Source organism: Amphibalanus amphitrite, unplaced genomic scaffold (genome assembly GCF_019059575.1).
Source record: "Amphibalanus amphitrite isolate SeventyFive unplaced genomic scaffold, NRLGWU_Aamphi_draft 000041F_arrow, whole genome shotgun sequence".
In the NCBI taxonomy this organism is placed as follows: Eukaryota; Metazoa; Arthropoda; class Thecostraca; order Balanomorpha; family Balanidae; genus Amphibalanus; species Amphibalanus amphitrite.
The window spans coordinates 787,949-796,050 of NW_024881537.1; the positions used below are offsets into that span (position 1 = coordinate 787,949).

Sequence of the window (8,102 nt, forward strand, 5' to 3'; positions counted from 1 at the left end):
AAATATACAACTGAAGTAGTGTTGCACGGTGTCCAACAGTCATCAATACCACTGCAACACATTGGCTTTGCATATTTGTAGTCGTTAAAATGAAGTCATTTTTCCAAGTAAAATTAAAACTTCCAATGCAAGCTCGCGACCACTAAAAGTGGTCTGATATCGTTATTTCTGTCACTGCTAGATCCAGAACGGAGCAAAAAATGATAACATCGACCCCAAACTGTTGACATGGTTACCTTGTCCAAACATAAAATAATGTTAATTTGGTCGATTTTTCGCTAAAATTGACATTTTCATATTGAATTCGTGACCCCTAGAAATCGTTTGGTTTCGTTATTTTTGGCACAGATGGAATCAGAATAGACCAAATAATGGGAAAATTGACTCCAACCTGTTCGCATGGCAACCTTGTTCCAAAATAAAATAACATTATTTTGGTCAATTTTTCGCTAAAATTGGCATTTTCATTTTGAATTCGCGACCCCTAGAAATCGTTTGATTTCGCTATTTTTGGCACAGATGGAATCAGAATAGACCAAATAATGGGAAAATCCACCCCCACCTAAAATTTGGAAAATTGACCCAAAAATGGGTACCCCTAATGTGCAACTGTAATCCCTCTTGATCGACTACAAGTATTGAAAGAAAACGTCAACGGAGTAAAACTTCACCATGTGAATCTGCGTATAACTGGCATTCGTGATCAAGTATGCACAACAGATGTGAGGTGAGGACGCGGTGTCATTGCGATACAACATCAACTGATGCAATATTGGAATGCATTTTGCACTCATTCTTGCATATTGATAAGATCAAAAGTAAGGCGATAATGTGGATAAGTGTGTTGACAGATGTCGAAGACTGACGGTGATTACGAACTGCTTAACAGGCGACCGGATTGACGGTGATGCGCCTGACCGATCGTTGGAGTGCATGTCGCATCTGATGTCTATGGAAAACGGCAAAGGAGAAAACAGGACTATGGTGAAGGGCTGTTCTAACATCACATAAAACGGGAATGAGCAGTAACACCTGCCAATGAAAGCAGTGAAAAACAGCGAAACTGCCTGTTTATCCTGCCATGGTGCTAATGCCCAAAGTCAAGTTTTGTTTGTGTGTGTGTGTGGAAAGCGGTAGGGCGCTATGCGCTAAGCTATCATCCGTTTTAGCTTTGGTATCACAATACACGTATTAGGTGCTCGCACACTACTGCCAGTACTTCAGTCGGTACTGAGTAGCCCGCAGCTAATAACAACCTGATATTTGCTTCCTGCACAAACGTAGATGGCGGCTAGCATTATGGAAGTGTCTTTACATGATGAGTCTGATCGACGATGATGAATGAAATAATCATTTGAACTCGTTGAAAGATGACGATGTCCGGGTCACAACGAAGTGACTTAAAACTTGCAGGACGAATAACTGATGATTGGGCCGATGAATGTAGCTTGTGCTGCAGCCGAGGCCTGTGGGGACGGACGACCGGTGAGGTACAAATGGAGCAAGGAAACGAGACGTGAATGTACACCAAGCACAATGATATTTAGCTATCATAAGCGTTGACAATGGTGAATAGTCGAGCTGTTCGCCATATTGGACCTTCACGTCATAGCCATTGCAATATCAAGCTCCCCAAATTGTCATTAGCTTTCGCAGCCCAAGTCCAGTATTAAGTGCTCAAAGAACTTGCCAAGGCAATATAGCTGTGAGCAGCCCGAAGTTCATGGACGGATGGTGACATTTGCTTCTAGCAAAAAGTAGACGACGTCCAGCGCTGTAGTCGAACAGTGCCACTGCTAGAAAGGGAGAAGTTTTGCGAAAAAAATAATACCGGGAATTCGGTTAGATGGTTATGGAATGGACCATATTAAGGCATTTAGAATATCCTGCGCATGGTTTTCCTGTAAACCTGAAAAGCGTAGATAGTGGGAAAACCTCAGGGGGCGGATATCCGCCCCCCCCCCCCGGTCGGTGCGCGGGATATATTTGATTGATATGTGTAGGCACTGCTTTAAAAATGCAGTAAAACACTGAAAACCAAAGCAACGTTGGAATGATTTTCCGTAGGTATGCGTTTAGTTAGCCAAGCAAACAAAGTCACAGGCTCTTGCACATATTACAGAGTGCTCGGGCACTGGTGTAACAAACAACTCACTTGCACTGGGGTTCGGGCTCACAGAGTAGATCCAACAGATAACAGGTCGCATTCAGCATTGCGCCGGACACTACTGAAAATGTTGACAAGTGTCTGTCAGTAAACGCAAACATCAATCCCAATAGATAGGTACATGAAGACGATGACAAACATGTTGGCATTGTGTAGGAATGAGGACAGTAAATGATCACACAAAATGTAAAGCATTCTGCAACGTGTTGACAATGGACATTCAAATATGAATACATACCGGCCGTACGCAAGTGTCTTCGAAAATGTTGATCTCTTGATGGTGATGGAGAAGGTGTATCACGCCCAGAGGCTTCAAGAAGTCGATCCATTGTCCGCATATTGTTAAATTTGGTCAACACATGTCCGTTTTCAACGCATCCGTAAACCGATGGCGAGAGCATTTAAGAACGTTTGAGCATGTGACTGAAATACTCAAAGACACAAGTTGGAGGAAGGAGCAGGCGAAAAAAGAAAGATAACAACACAGTGTATGAGCATCGTGTTCCAGTGCTAAAAATGTAACTGAACAGGAAATGCAATATCATGTGTCGATCGCTCATGAGTGTGAACACATGCTTACATAGATGCAAACCTACACTATACGAAAACCTGACTGCTTTTTACGAGTGATTAACTGCTACATTCAGTGGACTGCATCATGTGGTACATGTTTGCGGGCGGAGCATGTCTACCGAATTCATTGGCAATTCAATTAAAACAAACACACACATACGTAGAACTAGATGATGAGAGCTAGTGTAACCGGGTGCACAGGTGGCTAATGTATATGTGCAGATAACTAATAGCTAGTGACAAATAAAAAAGTGCCAGCAACGGCCAGCGCAATGGGTGCTCCCTGATCGACGGTAAAATCTTCAACGGTATCGACGGTAAAGACGACTGGTAATGCACCTGTGAAAATAGGAGAAGCAGCGGATGATTAGCTGACATGTCGGCAAGTCGAAACGAATCGTCCAGAAAATATAATATGTCAAGCCCGCGGATTTCTAAGCTTATGATTTTTCAATTTCGACGACTGAGAGTGAAAATGCATTTCAGATGAGATATTATATAAATTTTACTAAAACCCTTAGAAGTCAATAGGCAGAGGGCTACAAGCCTACTTGATTCAACGTTGAATACCCACCCATAAAGGTCAGTTCATCCGAGCATTACCGCCTCCAAAACAAATACTAACGTTTTGTAGGCATACAATACCGTAAAAACGTTTGGAATCTTGGAGCAGAGCTGTTCGTTCAGCTAACAGCATCCTTTGATAATGAAATAGGCCGGAGGCAGAAACTGGCACTTGAGAGTAATGCACCTGTGAAAATAGGAGAAGCAGCGGATGATTAGCTGACATGTCGGCAAGTCGAAACGAATCGTCGAGAAAATATAATATGTCAAGCCCGCGGATTTCTAAGCTTATGATTTTTCAATTTCGACGACTGAGAGTGAAAATGCATTTCAGATGAGATATTATATAAATTTTACTAAAACCCTTAGAAGTCAATAGGCAGATGGCTACAAGCCTACTTGATTCAACGTTGAATACCCACCCATAAAGGTCAGTTCATCCGAGTATTACCGCCTCCAAAACAAATACTAACGTTTTGTAGGCATACAATACCGTAAAACGATTTGGAATCTTGGAGCAGAGCTGGTCGTTCAGTTACCAACATCCTTTGATAAAGAAATAGGCCGGAGGCAGAAACTGGCACTTGAGATTGCAGAGGCAGTCATCACACAGTCCCGGAAGACGTGGCTGGACAAGGCGTCCAAGCGGCACCTGGTCATACACGGTTGCTATTGGATACTGCGAAAACAACCTGCAGGCACATCATGACAAGGAATAAGCGTTTTGAATAGGTACGCTTTTCGTTACCTATATGATCAAACATGACATTGACACTATGACCGAATAAAACAAATCACCTCCAAACGGTAATAAACGTAATGTTTTTGTTTATAAAAAATCTGGTTTGGTAGCGTGTACCATTATGCTCCCATTCCACTTACTGGTCACAGATCCAAACTCATGAAACTCCTAGATGCCGTTCATGATGACGAGTGTGTTCAATGAAGCTTCTTCTGCTGCATGATGCACTGGTATGGTATGGTATGGTATTTGTGGCTTACGGGCCACCACAGCGTCCTGTATTTGGGCCCGGTTCTGTCGTCCGTCTTCGTTGTTGGTCCGTCCGTTGTCTTGAAGTGTCCGTCGTCTTCTTGGCTCGTAAGGGTGGGCTGAGGGGTGGGACAGGGTTCCTAGCTATCTCCTCCCGGGTAGCCGAATTGCCCCTTCTATTATGTTTTTTTGTTTTTGTTTTTTTTTTTGCCATTTTGCCATTCTGGGGTCTTTTATTTTGATTCTCATTGTTTTGAATATTGTTTTTTCTTTTTGGCTTCTTTTTTTGGCTTTTTTGGCTTTTTTGTCCTTGGCTCTAGGGGAGGAGATTTACAGGTCATTGATCAGCCCAGTGTTGTGTCTTTAGTGGATGAGTAGTGTTGTTAGCTCGGGGTGTAAGTCCTCGAGCAGTGTTGTGAGTGTTAGTGGGATGTTGGCGTCTCTGCAGTATGTTTGTATGTGTGTCCTGTGGTGTCGGTATTGTGGGCATGTGAGTAGCAGATGTTTGACAGTGATGAAAGTGTTGCAGGTGTTGCATTTCGGTCTCGGGCTTCTTGTGATGATGTAGTTGTGTGTGATAGCGGTGTGTCCAATGCGAAGTCGTGTGATAGCCCTCTCGTTTTTGCGTGAGTTCATGTTCTTGGTGTGCCAGTGTTCTATGCGTGGTTGAATGCATCATGCACTTCTGGACAGTGATTGATATCCGACTTGCTTGGGCGAGTGTATGCGAGTGATGTGTAGTGGTGACCAATTGTACCAAAAGAAAATGACATTGAGAACATGATTTGCAAGCGCAACATGCGGCACAACTCACGTGCATACAACGACAAGAAAAACAGGAAATGTCGTAAATGACGCCATAAAACATTGTATGGCCTACAAATATATCCGCAACGCAATCCTGGCTTGAGCTAATTCAGTACCTACTTTCGCGGGAACACTTTAAACTCATGTAGGTAATGTTCACACGACGCAAGACTCATATACAAACATACAACACTAAAAACACTGAACACGGACATTTTGTAGCAGTATTGCATTGTATCAGCAGCGAGGTGGAAAACTGGCGGCACCTTTGTCTCAAACATACGTGCCAGCGGTGCAATAGGCAGCTGGCATTCAGATCTAGCAATAATGTGTGCTCATGATGTTAATGGCAACTGTGAGGAGGATGAAACAATTCTGAATTTGATAGGACAAAACTGTCTGGCCAATCTGTTCCGAGCACAACTCACTTTCCCTGGACATGCAGAGTATGTGTTGCTGTGAGTTAGGTACTTATCAGATGTCACATCGCTCTGCTTATGGTAGACCTGCAATATGTGACTTGCATGTAAACCCTGCCAGCAGCATGAAGTTTTGCACAATAAAACTGTTTTCTCTGTGTGGGCTTGCATATTTCGTTGGCAGCAGGCAGGCACAATGCTAGTTCCATACACCACTGACTACACGCACTCATGCACGTATTTACTTGAAAACTAGTACCTATTCACTCATTCACTAAATTACGTGTAAGATGACACGCACACGCTCACATACGCACATACATACCCACACACCCACATCCACCCTTACACACTCACAGGCACACATGCTCACAAATACCAATCATTCAGGGTTTCCGATGAGATGAAGTGTGTCTACTGTTTTCTGCCACATTACGTCATCACCCAAAGGATCGAATCAAAAGTATCTAGGGTTAAGAAGCATAAACAATTGCTGACATATACTTGTCACTTACTTCTAATATGCCCTACTGCAACCATAAGATTCAGTTGAACCACTTTGCTCATCTTTACTTTCAAGCTGACAATCAGCATTGACGAATCAGCATTGGTTTGGCCTTCATGAAAGCTTACGTCAATAGCGCAAATAAATAACTTGCATGTGGACGAATGGCTTTTAGTATGAATGCACATAGGTAAAGTGAACTGCGCACATGCTGTGACAAACTTTTGTTTGCCTAGTAAGAAAACAGTAGACACACTTGCTAGTTTGGATAAAGGGATATTCTCGTGCGTGTAAACGGTTAATATATTCGAATTTGAGGTTGACAAAATGTCAACGGTTGTTTGTGACGAACGGGGACTATATAGTAACAGTTACTGAAGTTTGGAGGACGTATCGACTGCTGAAATAATGTTTGCCAATGAACAAGAACATCATGCGATAACATGATTAACTAGATACGTTATTTCCAACTAACATTGCGTCGTAGTTTCGGATATTCCGAATGGCACTTGAAAACGTTAACAAATACTATTGTTTTCGGCCATCGTACAATGCTTGAAACAGTGCCTAAAACAAACAGTCAACGTCCGTAAATATAGTCTGGTGCAGTATGTGCACTGAGGGTATTGAAAACAACGCTCCTCAGGACATGGCACGCCCGACATGCAGGTCATCGAGAGTACAGTATGACGCGAATATCCCTTTAGTTGTCTAGAAGTAGAAGGTCTTGAAGTAGAAGGTCTTGAAGTAGAAGGTCTTGAAGTTGAAGGTCCGCGGAGAAAGCTCGCCACCGTAGACACTATAGCCGGGGATAACAGTAGCAATTGAAATTGTATTTGGCAAATAAATGATGATGAGGCACAACTGCAAATAGTCTTATTCATGACCGCCTTCCATTAGCAACGTGCTATAGTAACATAATTGGCAGAAGAAAACAGCTCATTTGTAGCCTCATTTGACGGACATCTGTTGAAGGAAATATATTTTCTTTTAACCTTTAACAAGTCCGCAAACTTTGTTGTGGCATGAGCGATTAAGCGCTACAAGTTGAGGCATGACCTAACGAAAAAGGAAACAATACCTAAGCTCATGATGCATAGACAGCTATGCACTGAGATTCCGGATGCGGCAGTGAAATCTTGTGTCAACTGACGCAAGGTTACAATGCTATTTACCGACGAAAAACGCGATTTTGAAGCATTTTCCTGGATGAAGTGAATATAGACTCAGACGTATTAGGTAACAGTCTGCTTGGATAAGGATAAGTATAAATTAAAGAGAAGCTTTGCACTCACTCATTGTGCAAATGTAGCAGCCTGCTAGCATTTACATGAAGAAACTCAATTTTATCTTCAATTGCTGCCGTGACATCTTATCCCCGACCTTGCCTCGCACATGACGACCCGTGGGGGGAGTCTGGTATCCACCGCCAGCAATTGTGCACACCGGTTCGGTGGACTGGACGTAAGATGACGCCACTCTACAACAGACTCGTGATCTCCGAGTGAGATCGATCTCCAAGTGAGACCTGGGTTTAGAGCAGCTTTCGATAGAGAGCCACTCAGGGCTCCCGTCGCGTGCCTCGTAAATGATACGAGCCATACGCGCCCCCCGGGATTTTAGCCCTGCAGGCAGTGCGGCTTTTGAGATGAAGTCTCCTCTAACGTTACGTTGGCTTGTGCATCACCAGTATTAACAACGAAAACAGTTCACGCTCGGATAAGCCGGATGATATGCTTCATACCAATGTGGTTATTAAGCATATCGTGAATGGCCTGTCAGCCTAGCTCAAGCCACCGAACGTAAGCCACCGAGCAAAGATCGAACGCTAAGTGTGCAATTAAAAAACACATTTTGCTTTTGAAGCAGGGAATGCAATCATTGTTTCATGCATTCCATTGGAAGCTCAGTGAACTAGGATATTATCATCTGACCAATGTCAGAAAGTGAAGGGGTAAAGCAGTGTTCGCCACGGGCCGCAAAATCCCAGTCCAGCTCCGCCCAGGCCATGGGTTCACAGCCAGGCCCAGCCAGAACCCATTCATGGTAAAATTGTCAAAGCCAAGCACGGCCCAG

The 8,102-nt window shown here is 43.4% G+C and overlaps 1 long non-coding RNA gene across 4 annotated transcripts; it reads right to left on the bottom strand.

Moving 5' to 3' along the window:
- Positions 1-630: 630 nt before the first annotated feature.
- On the bottom strand, positions 631-7,634 carry LOC122375613. Of its 4 annotated transcripts, XR_006255430.1 has the most exons (4): positions 4,187-7,634; positions 2,406-3,996; positions 2,156-2,228; positions 631-1,793 (listed from the first exon to the last, which is right to left on the bottom strand). It is a non-coding gene; the product is annotated as an uncharacterized LOC122375613 (long non-coding RNA). The 4 variants fall into 4 exon arrangements; XR_006255427.1 differs by having other exon boundaries at positions 2,156-3,996; XR_006255432.1 differs by lacking the exon at positions 631-1,793 and having other exon boundaries at positions 2,105-3,079; positions 3,386-3,996.
- Positions 7,635-8,102: the final 468 nt, after the last annotated feature.